The sequence below is a fragment of the Rhodnius prolixus genome, unplaced genomic scaffold, assembly GCF_049639745.1.
Source record: "Rhodnius prolixus isolate KJV_2025 unplaced genomic scaffold, Rpr scaffold_4, whole genome shotgun sequence".
Taxonomy (NCBI): domain Eukaryota; kingdom Metazoa; phylum Arthropoda; class Insecta; order Hemiptera; family Reduviidae; genus Rhodnius; species Rhodnius prolixus.
Genome location: NW_027411614.1, coordinates 12,087,270 through 12,110,415, shown reverse-complemented (window position 1 = coordinate 12,110,415; position 23,146 = coordinate 12,087,270). Strand labels below are relative to the sequence as shown.

The window sequence follows — 23,146 nt, the reverse complement described above, 5'->3', positions numbered from 1 at the left end:
TTCTAGAGTAAAGTTTCGCAACATTGCGCTATATCTTGATGAAAGGTGTGTCAGTATCTTCTTTTTTTTCAACAGAATAAAATAATTGCACGTCCAAGTTATGAAAATAGCAGACACTTTTCAAGTAGACTACTTGAAGGAATTTATAACTTGATGATAGAGGAGGATGAATGTATATATTCTCTCTGGGGGACTTTGAGCGGAAAGAGTGTGCAGGTATCAAGCAGTGGTTATTCGAACTGCTGGCTTCCTGCCTTTCGTTGGACTCCCTTGGAGAGGAAACTGTATTTAAAATAGTATCCATCCTGTTTTCTATTAATTCTGAGTCTTCCTCATTGGAGGACATTGGAGACTAAGGGTTTGTTGGAATAGCAAGTGCTGAACCCCCTTACCTCCGGCTATCTTTGCTCCTCCTAAAACTTCCCTAGGGAATGTAGGGTGATTGGTTTCATCGCCTTGGGATTTTATGAGCTAGGGTTCAGTAGATCTATTTCGAACGTAGTGCAGTCCTGTGCATTGGTCCGTAAAAATATGTTCCTTAACTTTTTGTAAATGCTGGGCTACTAATAAACTGGCATGAACGGAATGAAATAGGGTATATGATGGTGGGAAAGTTCGCGGAATTCGATTAAATATATGCAATAAATTTATATATGTAATAGAATAAACGTTAGGAAGGAAATAATAGTACAAGAAAATGTTTGAAGATAAAATTACTTAATTGTTTCGGAAAATATATCGTCTTCATAATGCTGATGCTTGCTCACAATTTAAGTCGTAGTATACAGAAACTTAACTGAGCAAGAAAAACAGGAATAAAGGTCGAAATGGTTGCCGTTGTAACATCGAACTCGAAGGTATAAACGAAAAGAAAAAAAATCGTAAAGTAAGAGTACGCTCTCTCTCCTGCTGGTACAACAGAGTCAACCCCCTCTAACCCATGGAAGTATTAAACATGGTAAGAAAGAACAATGAAGTAAAGGGGTTAAGTTAGGTGAAGGTGCTGCAGCCGGTGTTGGGGCAGAGGTAGTTTGTGGTTGATAAGAAAGCTAGAATGTGAAGTTACTTCCCATTTACGGGTAAGACTACCATATCTTCTTAAAGATCATCCAACACACTCTTTTTTTATCTTGTTTTCTTTTTACTGCATTAAAGGAGGTTTCTTTACTGTTACTCTTTAAAAACTGGGCCTGTATTAAAAGTTTTTATACCTAAAGTTTACTAAAAAATAAGTTGAATACATTTTTTTTTTTCTTATTTTTAAAGTAAGATGATAAAAATAATAAAAATATATCTCGTAGAAGGGTTGAGATTTATGTTTAGAGCAAGATTAATAAGTTACCAGCAGTGGTTGTTGGCAGGGATTCGTTTACAACCAACTCAGCAGAAGTCTAAAAGATTTTACTGGTGGTCTCCTTTAAAATGTGTTTTATCTTAGAATTTAACTGCCTGAAATTGAGGAATTTGTAAGCATGGCAATGGCAAATGAGAGCTAATATCTGCCTACGGTAAACGAAAACCACTCTACAGACTGTTCGCATCGTGAGGTGATAAAGCTGTTGGGTTTTTTTTTTTGTTGATTGTTAAGCCAGGATATCCGGATGTTGCGCCTTAGCAAAAATAACGGGGGATAAAAAGGTTGTACCCGTATTCTTCAATGTTTAAATGTATCGTCCTATCCTTCCTTCAGGAAGGAGATCGTCCATATCTCTTGTCTGTGAGACTTTAAAGGAAGCCATTCTTCTAACATTCAAAAACTTCTAGTTCAATTACAGCTATCGTACCCTATGTCTCGATGGAAATTGGTACGAAGTCCCTCTTATCAAAAGTTACCTAGTAGGGACAAAAAAGAAGACATTTCATGAATAGAAGTGTAATTAAAGTAAAGAAATTGAAAATTATTACCTAATAAAAATAATTTAATTAATACAAGTAAAAGAACATTTTTATTAATTAATTTAATAGCATGGTTAATATAAGGTCTATTTATTACTGACAGCGTAATGTTACTTTGTTAAATTGTAGAATCGTAAGAATCAAAAGAATTATTTTCAAATTAAATTTGGTACAGCACTTATATAAGCGATGGTAAGTGTTTTTTAGATTAAATTTATAATTAACATTATTTATTTATTTTTGTGTGTTAAGTAGTTCAAGTTTTAAAGTAATAAAGGTTTGATTGTATAAAACAAATTTTCTCATTTGCGTTTTACGTATGATGTAGGCCATTTCTCTGTACATAAAAATCTTTGTCGGCAGTTTAGGTCTGAATTAATTGAATGTCCGTCCATTTGGAAACGTATTCGTGATGAATTAAGCATGAATAGTTTAAGAAATCCAAAAAAAACACCGCCTTTTTCCTCAAATTGTTTCCTTGTAACAATTAGAAGTGCCATTTCTCTACCACATTTCATTACAACCAAAATCTTATCTCAGGATTAGCCCGTAAATTCGGTGCTTAAAGCATGCCATTATTCTTATCTGGTAACGCTTTTACAGTGACTTTTTTTTATGAGAAGGCCCCAATATATATTTTTTTTTTCTTGAGTATTTACGTTCAAGTGTCAACTTTCTTTTAATATTCTTGAAAATACGGAAATTACGACTAACCTGCCTCTGACAGTTCCAAAAACTGCACGAGTTTCTGTGGTTGGTTTCGATTTGACAGCTTCTCAAAAGGTATAACTTCATTTAATGGCCGAATTTTTTTTTTTTTTTTACCATTATTAAATATTTGAAACCAACCTCACAATAACTATAAAAACAGTAAACGTAATACAAATATTAAATATAATAACGAGTTTGAACACATACCTGAATGGATTTTTTAAACTCCATGAAACTTCTAATAAAAATAATTTATTTTATGCTTCTTATTAAACTGAAATAATGTCCAACCAATTGGGACCACTTAGAAGAGGAATACATTTTTCCCAACAGTTCATTATGCTTGAAATCACTCTGGGGCTACCGAAGTGGATTTTCCGTTAGAGCCCATGAATGGGTGGTAGAGACCGTTAAACAAGTTGAAGAAAATAAAAATTTAGTCCGTAATTGATTTTTTGACATCTTCTAAATTACAATTATGTTTCAATATTTCTATTTTTTTTTCAAATAACATTATTAATTATATTTATAGTTTAATTGGACTTAAGGACGGTAAACATTTAGAGGAATATTAAATTTTCATTTATCGGCTCCAATTGAGACTGTATTGAGTAAAATCAGTGACAATTTATTAACTTCAAAATTTCTAAAGAGTAATATTCAGATCTAGGTGGCACAGGACCTGAGACTAGGCTGCTTTTGTCCCTCATCACCAGTCCCTTCCAAATAAACCTTAAGGAACCTTCATTAGAATTAACCTCACATTTTGCGCGAGATTTCTGTAGACATCTTTGAACCAAAATGTCCCAAGAAGACCCTTGAAAAAGTGCATATCCCGAATCCCTAATACAATGCAGCCAGTTCATGCATACTGACCTAATAGGTGATACGAGTAGGTATACTTTCTACAACCATCTCATCACTACACTTTCATTCATGTTTGATCTGCCGCCAAGCTGTCACACTCTTATGTTTCATCCTAACCAAGGCAAGAAAAACTGCGCTACTAATCTCCAGCCTAGAGGCTAAACCCAATCATATTGGACATAACAATCAAACATGCACTTGGCCTACCTATCCAAGAAAATATCCCCATGGTGTTAATGGCGACAGAGCCGCAGTCTGCAAACTTGTTAAAAGCATTATACGCATTCACATTTTCCCGAGCGGTCAGAGTAATGTATCTCTGTTTGCTATAACTGTGATTCCCAAGGCCTAATTTATGGATTCTTGTGGTTGCCCTCATTGCGCGCACATTCCAAGATTAGGCGTTCCGCTGTATCCCTGCTTATCGCTATGATTACGACATTAAACCCATCCAAAACCATCTGTCCATGCCCAGACTCTACTCTAGCTTCTGCCTAAGAAACATTTGTGGCGACATTCTTTCACTATCACAACAGCCAAAACCTCATGAGTGAGTAGCCCTTCCCCTACCAGTTACAGTATAAACTTATAATAATTTCGAGCCCGCAGATTAATTAAAATAAGACCTGTTTCGGATTCATGTATGTATTGTAAGATCGATAGCTAGTTTAATAGTTTTCTATTTCGCAATACAGCTAATGATTGTTTTGAATTCTGAATGTAAAGCAATTTTCTTTCTTTCCACCAAATGATAAACAATTTTTCCTTTGTTAAAAGATTTCCTATTGCAACAATGGATCCTTGTTCATACATATAACAGACAAGTTTGATTTATGATAAGGAAATATTGTATTTAACGTCTCGCCTAATGTATTATGCATTCAACATGGGAAAGGATATGATAGATGTTTCTGGAATTTTCCGTTTGGAAGTAGATCAGCATTGCGCACATAAATACATTTTCTTTAAGGCTGAACATTAAAACTAGCCGTCTTAGAGCCAAAGACCTCAGCAGTCGTCGCCATGAAATTCTTTTAAATAAAACTAACCATCTACTTAATATTTTTTATAAAATATATAATTTTTTAGCGTATATATTACCAGTTTCTTTTGTGGAGTTACTTTTTTTTTTGCGTGACGAAGAATGTATTGGCAGCAGAAGATCTTTTGGATGATCTTGCCAACTATCGCAGAGAGTTCTCCAACATATTTGTTTTCTATAGCACTCACAAAAGATCAAAAGATCTGCTCGAATAATTTATTGCAAAGAATTTAAAAAACAACACAAAAACAGGTACTACAGAGATCTAAAACTAAGCGTTATTCATTAATGGCGCCCAATTGATTCCCATATTAAAATTAAATTTACATTTAAAATTGCTCTAAATCCTTTTGACTTAGGGCTAATATTAGGGAAGATCTAGACGGGAAATGAGTTGCTGATGGATGACTTTGAAGATGAATTAGAATATTGATCAGCAAAGAGCTACTTTTATATTCTCGCTCTCTTTCTTCCTTCTTTTTAATTAGCGCCCTCTGTGGCTCCCAGCTGGTTGGGAATTAACTCTTTTAATTTTTCTAGATTAATACATGAGGATTAATTTTCAAAGTTTTTGTTTTAATTTATTTGCCTTGGATAAACACATCATTCTTTTTTATTTGTTTTGAATTTTAAGTTCATAAGTTCTCTACTTAAAATGTACCCCTATTTTTACAATTTTCTTGAAACTTAAATCAAATGTTTTACTAAAGTAGTAACCAGTTCAAATAGACAAGTAGTTCAAGTATATTTCATATCCTTGTAAAGGCTGAAAAAAAAGTTATTGATTATTGGTCAGTTGGGTGTTACATAGAATCTCCGTTTAGTTGCAATCTGTCAATTTGATACAGAACTGACAGCTGTATATCAAATAGTTGATTGACATCTATTTGATAATATGCTCGTCCTCTGCAAAATGACACTCATAGCCAGTTCATTGTAATACAATCATGGCAAAGCATAAAACAAACTAACAACTACAAAAATAAAAAAAGTTGGTGCTTGTATCAGATTAAACTAGCAAAAATATTAAAAAAATATCAGTTTGTTTGTAACGAGAGGTCACTGTCCGGTACACTAAAAATGGCACCAAGCACCAATGACCTCATTTGAATCTTAATTAACCCAAAAAAATGGCAGAAAATGATCTAGACATTACTACCTAGCTGATTCTGGTTATTGCAACTTAACCCTGGCCGCGGAGAACACAAATCTTCTTAAAAATAATTATTTTTTCTGCAACCATGTAGGAATGTTCTCATTACTCAATTAAAATCAGCTGTGTAATGCCCAACTTTACCTCCACTAGTGGGGGGAAATTCCCATTAGTGTGTGTCACTTTCCTCCCTAGTGAGTGGAAAAACTTTATTGTGCTTCCTTGATATAAGAAGTTTTGCTATTAAATATTTTCTGTAAAACTTTAATGAGCTTATTTAAATTTATTTCATCTAAATAATTAAAAAACGAATATTAAAAAATAAAATAAAAATTGAAAGGAATATAGAAATAAAAATAATACTTTAATAAATAATTAGATATTTTTAATTATAACAGTTAAAAAGGTTATAGTGTTACCTTATAAAAAAAACGTAAAATTCAAATTATTTTCATGAAATAAATTGGTGTAAATTTTCTTTAGCAAGTGTTCAGTTTTAAGGGAATCATTTTATCAATCAGATCAAAACCAAAATACCAAGAACGAAAGAATCACTGAATTCTCAAAAATAATATGGAAGCTAAACTTTATTTTCATTTGGTTATTCCGTGGAAAGCGATGTCACCGATTAAGATCTTCCAAACGGAAATTAAACTTTGTTTTGATGTAGGTACGTATATTTACTTTTTTATTCAAATTTTCTGTATTTAAAACTTTTTAAACATTATTTTCAGAAAACATTTTGGGAGATTAAAGTGGGATTGACTTTTTCCCGAAATATCAGTTCAGAATGATTTACGTATCTATCAACAGTATCATATTAACAAAGAATTAAATATATTGGGAAAATTCTGAATTTGATATAAATATTGCGCATTTCTTGCAGGTTTGTTTTTGCGATCTTCAAAAATCAATACATACCAATGTACACCAGTATTTATACATATAAAAATTTTTATCACATATTATGGGAACTTTTGACGTGAATACGTCTTTAAATTTGAAACATATGGTGGCAAACCAAAAAATCTAATGATAACAAAATCGGGGGATACAGTATGGCATTATAGTTTCGAATCTATCGTCTACATCCAAAATTAAATTAGACCACTGGATAGCTAAAGGATCAAAGAATTCATTACGATAAGCGAGGACTGTGACACATCGCGCGCGGTGGAGGGGGAAGCGTTGCCATTTTGAGATAATTTTGCAGCTTATCGAGATTTGCAATTATATAGTATAACTTTTGACTCGGAGAAGCTACGATGTTCGTTTAAGTTTTAATCGTCAGCTGTCGTCACAATCTATCGATTGTATATAAAACATTTGTGTATAATAGTGACAGTGAATAAAATAAAGGTGTTAGAATAAAAAAATATTATCAAAAATATATAATGTCGGCCTTTACGCGTCGAAAAGCCAAAACCAAATTCAGAGATCGTATACGCTTGGAAAGGGCTTCTCAAGAACAATCGAATGGTAAAAGTCGCAAAGCCGGTGGAGTCAACATCAATAGCTTCACTGATTGTAATAGAGTTAACATTGACATTTCGGAAATTTATTTGGAAATGAAAGACGCAAAAGCTGGTGATGTAAACGAAAAAAGCCAATGGCATCTTCAAATTCGTACTCGGGTGTGTGTATATCCATCCGGGCACAGCGTTAGCAGAAATTAAACTCTTTATGTTACGATCGTTGTTAAAATATTCCGAAATCATCTCTAAAATTATACCCGATTACGAGCCTGATCTTACTACACCAATTATGATAGTTGGAGACTTTAATGTTGATGTCTCACAAAACCGCTCATAGCCCGACTTCATGCTCAGCGAGTTCAATTTGTCTTATATTGAAACTTCTCCGACAACGTTAGGTAATACCTGTATTGATTTAACATTTACCAGAAATCTCGATGTATCTTGTATGCCATTTGTGTCGTACTTTTCGTATCACAGACCTATTATTAATAGTTATATTGTAACACAGTAATTATTTGTTTCCTTGATTTCATCCTAAATACATAAATAAAAATATTTTATATAAAAAATATAACCCGTTACTTAAACGTTGAAAATTTGAATATGATTCTCGTACGATTTCCATCTAAAATAAAAGATGTGGAAAAAACTGGAAAACTAACGGCAGGAAATGCGAGTGACATTGCCGTTCTCACCAATACCCCAATTAGTATTAGTATTAGTACATTAGTAATTTTTGAATTTAACTGTTCTACAAGAAAAATGTCCAGAGAACCACTGCTCTAGTCAAAAAAATGTTTATTACTAATAATTGATAACTGCTCCAACTAAAATATTTGTTGAATTTGATTTTAGTTACATTTTTCAATCATTTACAGCCCAAATTCATTTTATATTTTTTTAAATAGTGGTATAATTGTGTACTGCTAGTGTAATATCTTCAGTCTGCTTCTACGTTAAGGATGGTCGTGTTCAATTGTAGAATTAAAGAGATCTGCCTTCGTTAAACGAAAATTTACTATCTTATCTTAAGAATAGTGACCTTAATTCCATTTAAGCTGCGCCCTATAAGAGCGAAGACTCCATAATTCAAGTTTCGTTAACTTTAATTTCCATAGCTTAATTTCCTTTTGCTAAGTCGCAAGTTTGCAATTGCTAATGAAAACCTTATTTATCAGCAGACAAGATGATGCTTTAATGTAGTACATCAATGTCAAACAGTACTCAGGAGAAGGGAGTATTAGCAAGTGGAGGAATACGTACTACTATCCGTTTCCTCTCTCTCTTCATCGCCGTTATCCACTATTTCCAGGAAGAGGCTCTAATGAAGCGAAATGAAACGGTAATGAAGTTGGTGATTGGTTTTAATAGAAGTGAAAATCCACCATCAGTTGATTGTCTGACGGGAATTAGTACAGTTGTTGCAATAATCAATCATTTATGATTGATTATGTGTTCGCTTAAAGGATGATGGAAATGCTAAATATTTATTTAAAACTGTGAGACCATTAACTACGTATAAGAGAACAGGTCTTTTTCTTTGGAGAATTTGTACTTTATACGTAAATTACTGATTAGCGCAGTTTCATTACATTGATAAATTTATTGCAATTTCGACAAAGAAGTCTTCCAAAAAATATACATATACAGGGTGTATACGGAGGAGTGGTCGAAACTTCGGGAGGTGATTCAGCAGCTCAAATGCAACAAAAAATATTCTCTTTACTTTGGCCCGATTCTCAATATGGACGCAAGATATTTGCGTTTTTAACTTTTCCGTCGATATTCGCGTTTTTCAGCATAAAAACGGTCGTAACTTTTCTATCCTTTATCCTACAACAAGAGCTTCAAGACCATATGTATGTTTTTGGTTTTTAATAAAACCCTACCCCGAACAGAGGGGTGTAAATGCAGAAAACTGGATTTTGCGTAACCGACTTTTCACTACTAATTTACTCAAATGTCAATTTTTGGAGAAGGAACAAAAAGAAAAGTAACCATTTTAGTTTTTAATAATCATTATTTAAATAAAGTAGCAATAAAACACAAAAGTAAAAAAATACAATGGGGAGGTAACTAGCTACAATTGCTAGAAACTGGACCCCCAGTTGTAGGGGGGCTCAACGTCTGGCTAAAGGATGTTACTTCTCGGGGAGGAAAAACCAAGGCCTGTGAGCTTTAGCTAAGAGTCGCACTCCAGAATTAAGAGTCTGATTAAACGGAGAGTGAGCTCTAGAGTAGTGGGAGCCACAATAGATCCATGGGGACGCGGAGTGCCTTCTAGGCGACTCTGTTGGAATCTATCTGTAGAATAGATTCCAGAAGTCGATTTTTGACAACCAATCGACCTCAACGAGGTCGCCCACGTTGAGAAACTATTAGGTTCATATACATAGCCTAGGGGTGGCCAACTTCTCTGAAAATTTTGATATTTAATAATTACAAAAACTTGTAATAAATAATAATTAAATCATAATATCTTATTAATAATATTGTTATTGTACTTATTAACTGAGAAGTACATAAGTACATAAGTCCTGCATATGTTAACTGCAGGAAAAATACAGATTTTTACATTATCTTACTGTTCTATCATTAATGAGAAGCCTCTGTCTGCATGTTTCTAACCAAGGAATCAAAATTTGGTGTATATCCATTCAAATTTAATGATGAGGAATCTTCATTACGGTAATCAGTAAGTAAAGAACGATGGATAGTCTTTGTTAACTTTAAATCGTATAATAAGGCCGGTTCACATAACTATGTAGAACCAAAACCAGAATAAATTCGCGTCGATCGCAGGCGACTTATTGGCCATATCTGCCATAGCCGAATAATAATCATAAGTATGGATACAGACATGCCGTTTCTACATAATACTTTTAAATCTACGTTTGACATTTAAAGTGCAAACATTATTTCCAAAAATAAACACGATTGCTTTCATTACAACATATTGAAAACTTGTCAAAGCTTAGAGCATATTTATATTTACATTGCCACGATCCAATAACAGGTTAACGTAAAGTAAAATAACTTTTCAGGAGTGTACACAGTGAGCTAATACTGTATGTAAACATCGAGACCAATATATACTTTCAACAGAATGCAAAATCGTAAATATATTGACTTAACAAAATGATTTAAATCTTTTTTATCACCATTTGACAGTTTCAATGAGTGTAACACGATATTACCTGCCTGTCGACTGTTTAAATTATGTCGTAAACAGAGGCTTGTATACACCAAGAAAATTGTTCTTTATTTATTTACATATTCAAATTATACACTAATTAGTAAACAGTTAAAGTTATTACATAAAATATTTATTTAAAGTTAACGACAACATCTGATGGATATGTAATAATTATGTGACAGATGATAGCCGGGATTAGAATGTTATTGTAATCCAAGGGATGCATACATTTGTGTATTTGTGTGCATGTTTATTATATGTATGTGAATGTAATATGTAATCATTTGTTTGCATGTGTGAAAGCTTATAAATGGTTCGCGTTTGTTTGTGTCAGTGGCTGTAGGAAACGCGCGAGTCTGTTCCAATGACGTTCTGCATGAGAGGACCTCCGTGATTTACGGCTAGTGTCACACATTAATGTCTCCAGATTTATGGCAGGTATTAAAGTTCCCTTTCCTGGTGGCCCTGCTTTTCATGCTCAGTTCAAACTGTACCCTCCTCCGCTAGTGTCCCGCCTACAATTCGAAAATCCTCTCACATACATATCTCTCCTCTTTCTCTTTCTGGACACTACCATCAACGAGAAATCCCTTCACTATTCTTCTTCCACAATCTCTTTTCCACTGTGTTTTAGTAGTGGAAAAACAAACCGTTTTCACAATGACCACTGATATCACGGATTCTTCCATATGTTGAAACTTTTACATGTTCGACTTAGTAAAGGAACATCTTTTCCTAAAGCTTTCGAAATTTTTTCTGCAGGAAATGAACAAGCAAGCTTAAACATTTTTATAATCTAAAATTATACAAGTAATTTTTATAACTTAGTGTTCCCTGATAACAAATAGTTCCATCGTATACAGAATAAGGAAAACATAACCAAGAATATTTACAATATCACACAAGAAACGTAAATTATTGACTATTACTTCCACTAATTTTTTTTTTTCACTTCTAGAGTAAGAAAAAGAACTGGAGTCATGTTAAATTTTTAAATTTGAGCTTTATACCAAAACTCAAGTTTTGATAACTCATCAAAATGTGAGTTAGAGAGTATAAATCAAAAACTGAACTCTTTATCAACCTTGGTAATACGTTTAGCAACTAACATATTGTCGCTTCCGATCTTAGGTTTAGGTCGAAAGCCACCACATGGAAATCCGAATCTACTAAAGTAAGAGAAAAAGTATCGCTTTTCTAATCGGATTTTCAGTTTTAACCAAATTTTTATTTTATACAAATTCTTATAAATTTCAAGATACTTTCATAACCTAGAATGCAATGAGAAGAAGTCTTATCACTTTTCTGATTTGGGGTTTAAGATGCAATATTTTTGTAAGAGCTACCATCTCTTGAAATAAATAGTGACTTGAAAGAAATTTATTGAAGAATACTTAAAAAGATTTCACAGCTTATTATTCAATAATAAGTAAATGAAATTGCTGAGTCCTCTGCTATTCTCACTCTTTATTAGTGACATTGTGGACTTTTTCCGTTCTAATGGGGCTACTGGTATTAGCATCAATAACGAGTCAGACCTGTTGATGTTGCTGTACGCCGATGATCTGGCTATCTTTGCATATTCGTGGCATGATGCTCAATTTAAACTTTCGTTACTGGCTAAGTACTGCGAAAGAAATGAGCTTGTAGTGAATACCTCAAAAACAGTTATAGAACCATTTAACAGAGCTGGCCGCATCAGGAAACACTCCTCTTTTACATATAATGGTATCCCAATAAAAGTTAGAAGTAACTTCACATACCTAGGTGTACCTCTTGCTTCCTCTGGCAAATTCAGATTAGCATGCGAGTTTTTTGTTTCCAAGAGCTCTGTTGCGATACCGAGAGTTTTAAACGTTCTATCATTTTACAAATCTGACAGTTGGAAATCTAAAATGCTTCTTTATAACAGTATGATCTCTTCCGTGCTCTTATACTCCTCAGAAATCTGGGCGCTAAATTATTTTGCTCAAGTTGAACGCGTTTTTTGAAGTTGCTCCTGAATCTTCCACTTCACACACCTGATAGTTATGTCCGCCTCGAATCTGAGTGTCTCCACATTAAGGTCAGAGTCTTTAGTAGAGTTTTGAAATTCTGGGTTAAATTGTTATCCGCGGATAACGATTCATTGCTGAGAAAGTGTTATTCCAGACTTGTGGAACTTTTGCCTAACTCTGATGTTCCCTTTAATTGGGCTGGTTCCCTGAGGGACCAACTGTTCTCCATTGGAGCTCAGGACGTATGGCAGATGCAATACGCGGATAGTTGTCATCTAAAAGACCTCAATTTAAAATTTTCTAATAATAGTTTCAGTAGGGATATCGATGTGGTAATCAACTCAACGTACAATTCAAATTACCGATTATTATGTGTTCTAGGGCAGAATAATGCGCTTATTAATCTTAATTGTAATTTTGTTATGACCAAAGTAATTGTTCAGTTTAGAGTAATTAGCAATAAGTATCCAACCGTTCTGTACAATGGTGTGAAACACCATTTCTATCCTAATAGAACCTGTTTTACTTGTTTTAGTAATCAAAAAGATGATGTTTCACATTTTGTCCTAAGCTGTTCTTATTATGGAAAGTTAAGGGAGAAATGGCTTCACAAGTATTTAATTGCCAGTTCTGATCCCTTCCTCTCACTATTTGATATTGTTGACAATTTAAAATTGAAAAGTATTTTTTATTATTAGGCAGGTGCGTTGGATGAGAGATTAAAATTTGTTAACTGTATTTTTGGTAGCTATAGGGATATCTCTTGCTAGAAATAAATTTGAATTTTCAGTAACCACTTAATTATATGAAGGGATTAGCACCAACACCAATTAATATTGTCATTTGAATTTTTGTTTTTTGCTCTTGTAATATTTATATTTTTGTTTCTTATGAAAATTTCATTATTTTTTGTATTTTATTTTATCTTTGTTTCCAATGTATTTTTTATTGTTTAGCAGAGGCCAACTCTCTTGCTCTTTGCTACAGAATGTAATTTCTATAAAGCATTATAAATAAATAAAATAAAATAAAAAAGTAAATGAAATTAGAAAACTATATTAAACCAAAAAAATTAAGATGCTTTAACATTTAATAGACGCCTTATTTTTTGTACTACTCAACTGGTCTTGGCCTAATGTTTTCTAGTTATATCATAGCTGTAGGAAGCTCCTAGCAAGAGCTAATCTAATATCAATCAGGTAGATTCGAACCCAGGAGCTACGCGTGAGAATCGAGAGCACTAACCATTGAACTGATCCGTATTCTATTATTGATGATTTTTACATACAATATAATGCTTTGACAAATTTTTAATATTTTGTAGAGATAAAATTCGTTTTAGTTTAGATTTTCAAAACAATCATTTTAATAATTTTTACTTGATAGGTAAACCGTATTCTTATTAGGTGTTTTGAGAATTCATTGTTCGCTTATATTAGCGTTAACTTAAAGAAAACAAAACAACAAACGTCTTTAGATCGGAAGCCTTGAATTATTCTAATTCATTTCAGACTTAAAACAATCCTGACGAACGGACTACAAGAAAGCCAATGCTCTTCCAAAGATAACCTGTTCCTAATATAATTTCCTCACAACCTAAACAATCGTTTGTAACGTGAATTGAGTATTTCTTCTGCCTCCAGAGCATAAAGAAAAAGGGTAAAGTCCCTTAAGGTACCACGTGTACGTTTTTGTGGGTGATTTATACAGAGGGTGAGAAAGAGCTAAAGACAAAATAGCTTCATACAAATATTTCAAGATCTTGCAGAGTGTTTGGTGGTATTCAAAGTAAGTGTTGTTACGCTGAAGATACGCCAAGATCTCTTAAAGAATTGGCTAATCAATCTCCTCTTTGAAACACCCGTAATGTACTTGCACTTTTCCATAAAAGCTCGCTTAAAAGAATTTTTTTGAAAAGATAATATTAGTCTTTTTTCTAAATTTCCATTGCAAGAAATGAAACAGTGTGTTCCTGAAATAATGTTAGTGGCGATTAAATTATTCCATATTTGTAGAAAATTGAAGATTATAAGTCGGAAAATGGGATAAAATATAAAAGGATTTTTCTTTCCCATTTCTTGTATATTACCAGTATTCTTTTTCTTTTTTTTACATACAACATTAAGCGTATGCTAACAATATACAGATTTACCCATATGTAGTCACAAGTGGTATGCTATTTTCATAGAATATGCTTAATGCATTATTCACTAGGTACGCTCTTGCTCGCAAATCCGTTTATGTAAATTGGATATTTTTCTTTAAAAGTATTATCTCCTTCTTATTATATTAAACTGGGTTACACGGCCGGGTTGATGGGTTTGGTCAGTACATTAAATAGAAAGCCTATCCCCGGCTATTCTAACAGTTTGACAGACATTTGCAATTTATTTCCAAACAAGTAGATGCCATTGTCGTCGAGTGTTTTAATTTAAAATTCAATTTAAATTAAATTGAATTAAAAAAAAAACTAGGGGCTTTCAAGCAGTTGAAATATATTCATTCAATTACTAAAATTATCGTTGAAAATATATATTTAACCAGTGAAATCGATTATCACCAATAATATTGTAGTAATTCATGTAGCTGTGGGCAAATAGGCACTTCTACTCTTCAATTTTTTTTATTCTTTTTTTTTATTTAAAATTTTTACAACTGCACGGCAAGTACAAGTCGTACAATAAATATGAGCGTTCAACTAACGCTAGCGCACCTACACTGGTTAGTCTTCGTGAACAGCGGCCAGCCAGAGATGACAGCGGCAATAGGCCTTCAAAGCGTTTGGGAGAGCTATTGTACTTCTTAGTCTTACACTGTGAACACTATGCCTGGCACATAACCTTCTTGTTGAACTAACGGGTAGTCCTGGTACATGTCCGGCAATTAGCGACCCTGTGTTCCTTAGATCTTTCTTGCTACAATAATCTTAAAGTAAATCTTTAGGCTTAACTTGCTGTATAAATTAATGTTCTTTTAATTTCTAATCTTTGTTTCTGGCAATTCAATAGCTACTATTGGTGGACCACACGTTTTTCGGTATACCAAACGGTTGAGAGAAATCCACTTTCGTCAAAACATCAGCTTTTTCAGATAAACTGGGTTTTTTGACGTTCAAGGACCTAGAAAAGTATCACTGCTTCCTTAAGTTTCCCTTAGAGGGTTATCAAAGCGACATCCGCGTACGAATGGAACTAATTGCACTTTTTTTTTTTTGAGCGCATTGACGTCTTTAACGTCCAACTACCTTTTTCTTCTTTTACAACGAACTAGGATCGCCAAACTCTGAATAACGGACGCCACAGCGGTCGGCTCACATCCTCAACTTTTATCTATACACCTTCTTATAAGTCTTCAGTGAGACCTGTTCTTTATTGGCTTGATCGGCCTACAAAGCGAATCCAATTTCCCGACACTATACGTGTTTAAGAGTCTAAATATGGTTTGGATTAATATGTGCCTAAGAAGTACGTGGAAAATTGAAAAATTAATCTTTATTTTATGCATAATTATAGCGCAACGTTAAGTTTCAGTAATACTGAAAGTTTTACAGTAACTTTTCGTCACTTATTTTTTGGATAAAATTGAGCAGCTCACTGAAAGAAATTGTATTTTCACTTTAAGATTTAATTGTTCCTTACTCATTTTGGGATCTTCAGTTACAGAAAGGTAAACGCTTAGAGCGGGTCTAAGGAGGCAGACTCCAAAGAAATTATAAAGTCAATAGACTAAGCAGACTCTTGGAGTTTCTTTTCCTTCCACCCTATCTCCATCATATTCCCCTAACTTTCTTCTTATATAAGTATGTTTTAATTTGCATAGCAAAGTAGTTTCCGCTCTTTTGAAGAACAAGATCAAACATGATTTCCTGATGTAGTGAAAATATGATCAATGTAAATATCATCTCTATAACAGTTTCTATTTCATTAGTATAATATTCACTTTATACAACTTTTATAGATACTCTCTTCATCCAACAGGTAAGTTACAAAGAAAATATATCTAACTGATGCTGATGACACCTTTCCTGTTAGAGATATTTTTCCACCTATACAGGTATAAACTAATAAGAAAATATGTTTAATTTCTGTAACCTGGTATATTTTAAGTATTATTTCATCCGTATTTTCTCTTAATAAATGCTCTGTGAGAAAACCAGTGAGAAGAATGAGGAAACAAGTAGCAACGAGATCTCTCCTGATTGGTGCCTTTGCTAACCAGGATACTGTAGAGCTACCTTCAGAGAAATACGACTTCATCCAGCTCAGGATCGAAAAAATCCAAAACAATTTCTTCACTTCATATTTAGAAAGCAGTAGACAGAAGAGACTAATTTTTAAATTATGTTAACACATATTTTGAACAGAACTTAATCAAAGTTGTTACTGCAATAGATTTAGTACTTATTATTTCGAAGCAGATCAATGCTTGCTCTTTACCAAATATGGCAATGTAAAATTTCAAAACATTGTTATTTAGATCAACAGTTGGGAATTGGTTTCAGATTTATAGTTAAACAGGTGATTGGGATATTATTACTCGTTTATTTAGGACTCCTTTTAAAAAACGTTTGTTTTTTTTTCGAATGATCTTTGAGTTGGACAAAGACCGACAAGAAAAGTTCTAGATAACCAAAGAAGATTTACATACAGCAGTGAGGAGCGCAAGAGTCAAAATGAGAAATTGAAATTAACCCCAACGCGTCCTAAAATTGGATCAACTTATCTGACTGAAATCTGATAATGCTAATATTGCTACAACAACTTTTACAACACTGCGACTGCTACTAAAGCTCCTACTGCTAAAACTACTGTAACTGCTACTATAGTTACTGCAACTGCAACTGTTTCGCTCCTGCTTGAAACAAAAATACAAACTAATGATTTTTTTTTTTTTACGTTTAGTGTATTTATAGTGTTTTAGAATTTAAAGCTGGAATTTTATATTATTCAGAGGGGAAGCGCTTGAATTTAAGCTGAAAAACGCGGAATTATACATTTTTTTTGTTTGTACTGGGAAATAAAAATAGTTAAATGATATTAATGAATATGAGATTCTTCAAATCAACGTCCCAGCATTTGAATGTTGGATATTTTGAAAGCGTCTCTCTTTCTACCTGGACAATTTTTCTTATTACTTGCTAATTATTAACTCACACATATCTTATTTAAAACAAAAATTATAATTATTCAATTAAAAATCGTTGCACGTTGAAGTTACAGATCCATCCGATACTTTCGGATAGGTAACGCTTTACACATAATATTTTATTCAGCTCCTGTGTAAGTCCATGGGTGGATGTTTTATGCGAAGGAAGCATGTATAATGCATCAAGAGGGGGGGGGGGGTGTGACATACCAGTATACATACATGAATTTATATCTGTGACTACGTCCACAGATGATTCTACCATTACCACGAGCAACTCCTTGTTCAAGAGATGGCCATTGTCCTTCCAGAGACTCTGTTGTTCTAGCTTGTCCCCGGCCGTATTGCCCAACCCGACCTTACCTACGATTGTCTCTATCTTTATTCATATATGCATGAATGCTGGTAGCCTCAGTCATTCTCTCTTATCGCCTCTTCTATATTTTCAACATTTGAATATTGTCGCTAACAGAACTGCCTTCATCCTCCAACATAACATTTTATGAATGTTCCATTCGATTATAGAACGTTATTTGAACTATTTCTTCAGGTTTCTTGACAGCGATCCTGTCAAATCATCACAATTGCGTTTTTGAAATCTTCCAGTTCAAAATATCTTCTTTTTTACTTCTGTTGATGTAGACTTCTTCATTTTTGGAAGGTACATCAGTAGGATTATTTCAAATTAACGGAATATGAGAGTATAGACAAGTTTGCAATTTGGATTCTCTCTCAAGTAAATGAACAGCATTTAAAGTGATAAGCATTGTACAGTGCATTGGTTACCATATTGTTTTTAACAAAGTATCATTCATGTCTATTCATATCTAATAAAACTTACGCTTGGAAGTAAGTAGTTTTTATCCGAAAATCTAGCAATGGTACAGCTGTTGACGTTTGCAACTAGACCTCTAGTCAAGCCAACTTCATGTTCTCGAATTCATATAGTCACAATAAATTTCAGTCCATAAAAAACTATCAAAGTTTCTCAGTTAATATACTAACAACAAAACAGCCATTTCTCTTACGTTTGCCCTTACGGCTTACGCCTAGATTTTGCAGATAAACCCGGCCGAATGTTAAATAATAAAGTACTTCATCATTATCAACATCTTCCTCCAATTCCATCGCTCTCTACAGTCTCTGCAATCAATCAGGTGTAACTAACTTCCATCTTGTTTATATTTTTAGCTTTTAATCCGTTTTTCAGCCGTCTTTAAACTTATATAAACTTGAGTCAAATGTTTAGATTAAAAAATTATGTTTACAATCAGATGATAGATAGATTCATGTTTCTAAACAGTGTTTAAGCGGGAAATTTGTGGATGTGTACACCCCTCAATTACAATTACATTTTTTGGGCATATTATTGTGAAACTTTCCGGTAGGGAATGGGTTAAATCCCGAATCCCTGGATGAGTTTGAGAATGTATCTCAAAATATTGTAAAGTTTTTCTTGTCCTTTTACTAAGAAAGAACTTTACTTACACAACTAGTGCCTGCCACTAGTTATTTTAATAATATGTGGGTTTGATTAAATAATAAAACTCGTTAAAGTTTGTAAGTAAAAACCTGATTTATTAAATCATTACCTTTACTCACATTAACATTTACTGGCAACTAACGCTATTCATTACAGTCACCATTTACAACAGTCACAACAGTTTACTGTTACTTACTCACTACGTAACGCCACAAAACTGTTCCACGACTGACCCCTGGTCCGCACTGCACCGAATTGCACTAGTCTCTGCTACACAAACAAAGCTCTACTCACTAACTGACTAACCGCCTGACTAGCTATCTCTGAAGCACTCCGCAACACTGACTCTCTCAAACTGTCACTTCCAAAGTGTCTCTCCAAACTAACGTCTCTCCAAGACTCACTCAAGACTAACTGATTAAAACTGATTAACAACTCTAATAACTCCTTAAAACTGTAAAAACTCGTTAAGAACTCTAAAAACTCGTTAAGAACTGACTTCTCCAGCTGTGTCTGCCTCCTTTTAACTGCGTGCCTCCCTCCAACTGGGACTGCCCTCCTCCAACTCTCTGAGCATAAGTTTCCACGCCCTCCTGATGTTCATTGGCTGGAGAAAACATACTGCCACCACCTCAGCTGGGGCCGCCCTCCTCCTACTCTCTGTCTCGCTCCTACCTGTCAATCACTGGCTGGGAAAACACATATGCCACCACCCCAACTGAGGCCTTTCTATTAGCTGGCTTTTACACAGGTCACTAACTCCTTGAACAATCTAGCCCTTTCCTTTCTAGTTCAGGTAAAGACCGGCCCTTTTGTATACACAGTGGTGGCCTGATACCGACTTTGGTCGCTTAACCCCTAGAACAATCTAGGCCTTTCTTCTCTGTCACAGGTAGATACCGCCCTTTTGTTTATGCAGTGGCGGTTTGTTACTGACTTTGATCGCTCAACCCCTAGAACAATCTAGGCCTTTCTTCTATGCCCAGGTCAACTTCGTTACAATATGTTATAATTGAGCCACTTTTTTTTGAACTCAGAAAACCACAAAAAGAATAATGCCAGTAAAATTAAAAATCTGCTCGAACGCAATAATTTCCTCTTAAGAAGGTTATGTATGATACAGTGAAATAGAATTAAGGTGCAGCATGATTTTGTATTTAAGCAAATACATAATGTACGCCCTAAGGTTGGTTTAATGAATAAATGATTCACATAACTGTGACTGACAGCGCAACAGTGTAATATTTAATATGAAATTCGTATACATTCATGTATATCTAATATTAATTTCCTCTTTTTGCGCTGATTCAAAATTGAAAATATACACACAGGGTGACGTTATCATAGGTAAAAAGAGTGGGGCAATATATTACGTTCTCTTATTATTATTGCCTGCGTAGTTTCCTCACAAGGCAACTGAGTCAATAAAATAAACTCAGTGGGAGAGATGAAATTCGTATCAAAGATGTGAGGGTAATTTCTAATAGTAATTATTATTTTTAAATTTCCGTTATTAAAAATACTGTTTTCTTATTAGAAAACTTGTTTATAGAGAAAACTGTTCATGAAATGCAATATTGTGCCTACATTAAGCGGAAAATTCGGCCAGCACCTTCTCCATATTTTTATTCTTATTTTTTTTTCGGTCATTTTTCTTTACACTAAACTTTTAAAAACGAATATTTATTTTTAATTATACATGGTGCTCGAGTACCTGGTTTGTTATTCCCAACTTTTGATTCAATAAGGCAGCAATTTCTGGGTGCATCCATCTCCCGACAGGATAGGTTCTCTTCAACAATAACTGTTTATTACGAAGATATTCGTCATGGAAAAAAGTGTAAAATTTTGTGTTATGACGAGTTTTATTCTTCATGCATTTTCAGTAGTGACCATCGGCAGTTAATTTTTCGCAATTTTAGTTAAAACTAAAATGCTATATTCGTAGGCTGCAAGAAGTTTGGAATATTTTGAGGCCATGTCGAAATAAAAGGAATTAATAGAAGATATAGTAGGAATTAGTCTTCGTAAATGTATCCTTGACTTTTATTAATCATCTCTGAATCAATAAAGAATTCATATATTGTGTTAGGTTAGACTATGCAGTAAGTGGCGCGCCTGGTAATAAAAAACAAGATGAGGATCCTTTTGTTCCCTAATTACCTGTATTCAAGAGGCGATCATCCAAATTGCGTCGTGGGCTACTAACCTGCCAAGATATTTCTCTGCATAATTGTTTGTATTTTATCATCTGGTCAGGGATTCATTTGCATAAATACCAGTCTGTAATGTTGCGACCTACTCGGGATAATTGCAGCAGTGTGCATTCTTTGTAATTTGGTATTTACGCAAGGACAGTATTGAGCAAGCTGTTTAGTTTATTTAGTGGCTCCAGGTTTTTCCAACAATTATGATTCTTTGTCAGATTTCCTCCATAACACTTTATCATTTGAATGCATATTTGAGACAATAAGGTAATTTAGACAATAACTTTGCCCGATCGAAGAAAGTAAATCAGTGTGTAACAAGCTGTTACCAGATCAACAACAATAGTATATTCGAGTTCAAAGAAATTTATTTCTGATGTTTTTGGTTCCTATTTACGAGGGTCGTTTGAAAAGTCCGTGCAAAGTCAGAGAGATAGCACTACTGGCGCGTATCGAGGATATGTTTAGTTAGTAGCTTCTCTTGGAAGAACACACACAAAGTTTCAGCCAGATCGGTCTATTTCTTTGTGTTTGGCATTCGTTTGAATCGAGGAAGTCGAGTGATTTTCAAAAAATGGACGAAAAAGAATTTCGTGTGTTGATTAAACACTACTTTATGAAAGGCAAAACGCCTCAGGAGACTAAAGAGAAGCTTGATAAACATTATGGTGACTCTGCACCTTCGATTAGAACAGTTTATAAGTGGTTTCAAAATTTTCTGAGTGGCCATATGGGCACAAGTGACGCTGAACGTTCTGGACGCCCTGTTGAGGTTACTACTCCAGAAATCATTGATAAAATCCATGATATGGTGATGGATGACAGAAGAGTGAAGGTGCGTGAGATTGCTAGTGCTGTGGGCATCTCGAATGAACGGGTACATAATATTTTGCATCAACATTTGGACATGACAAAGCTATCCGCAAGATGGGTGCCGCGATTGCTCACGCTTGACCAAAAACGAAATCGTGTGAAGTGTTGCAAGGACGGTTTGCAGCTGTTCCAGAAGAATCCGCAGGACTTTAAGCGTCGTTTTGTCACTGTGGATGAAACATGGATACATCACTACACTCCTGAGACCAAAGAACAATCTAAACAATGGGTTACCAAGGGGGAATATGCGCCAAAAAAAGGCGAAGACCGTTCCTTCGGCCGGAAAGATTATGGCGACTGTCTTTTGGGATTCGCAAGGAATAATCCTCATCGATTATCTGGAAAAGGGTAAAACTATTTCAGGTGCATATTATTCATCGTTATTGTACCGTTTGAAAACCGAGCTGCAAGAAAAACGCCCACGATTGGCCCACAAAAAAGTCCTTTTCTATCACGACAACGCACCAGCTCACACCTCAGCAGTTGTGGTCGCAAAATTAATGGAAATAGGGTTCCAACTCGTTTCACATCCCCCTATTCTCCAGACTTGGCTCCCTCGGACTACTATTTGTTCCCCAATATGAAATATGAAATGGCTGGCGGGAAAAAGATTTTATTCAAACGAGGAGGTGATTGCAGAAACGAATGGCTATTTTTCAGACTTGGACAAATCCTATTATTCGGAAGGGATCAACAAACTAGAGCAGCGTTGGACGAAGTGTATAAGCCTAAAAGGAGACTATGTTGAAAAATAAAAAAGGTTTACCCCCAAAAATTAAGTAGTTTTTATTTTTGCACGGACTTTTCAAACGACCCTCGTAGCAGTAGTTATGAAGAGAGAAACGTTTATCGAAACTCGTTTGAAAGTAAACATGAATTAAAATCCGATGAGATTAATGTAGGATCAAGGCGGAAGATCTAAATAAAATGGTCTAAAATTATCCTAAGGAAATTATTGAGGGTTCGATCAATAAATATTGTTGAAAAAGTTATGGTGATATAGTTGAATTATTTAAGTTCACAAATCTTGTAATCCCCTGAAGAAGGTAATAAATTGACCGCATCTCAATAATTTCGCCAGGATAATCTAATAACAAC

General features: G+C 34.3%; 1 protein-coding gene across 7 annotated transcripts in view; it reads left to right on the top strand.

The window, feature by feature from the left end:
* caps (capricious) overlaps positions 1 to 23,146 on the top strand; it is an 810,649-nt gene that overhangs the window by 72,721 nt on the left and 714,782 nt on the right. The gene's annotated exons all lie outside the window — the stretch shown is intronic.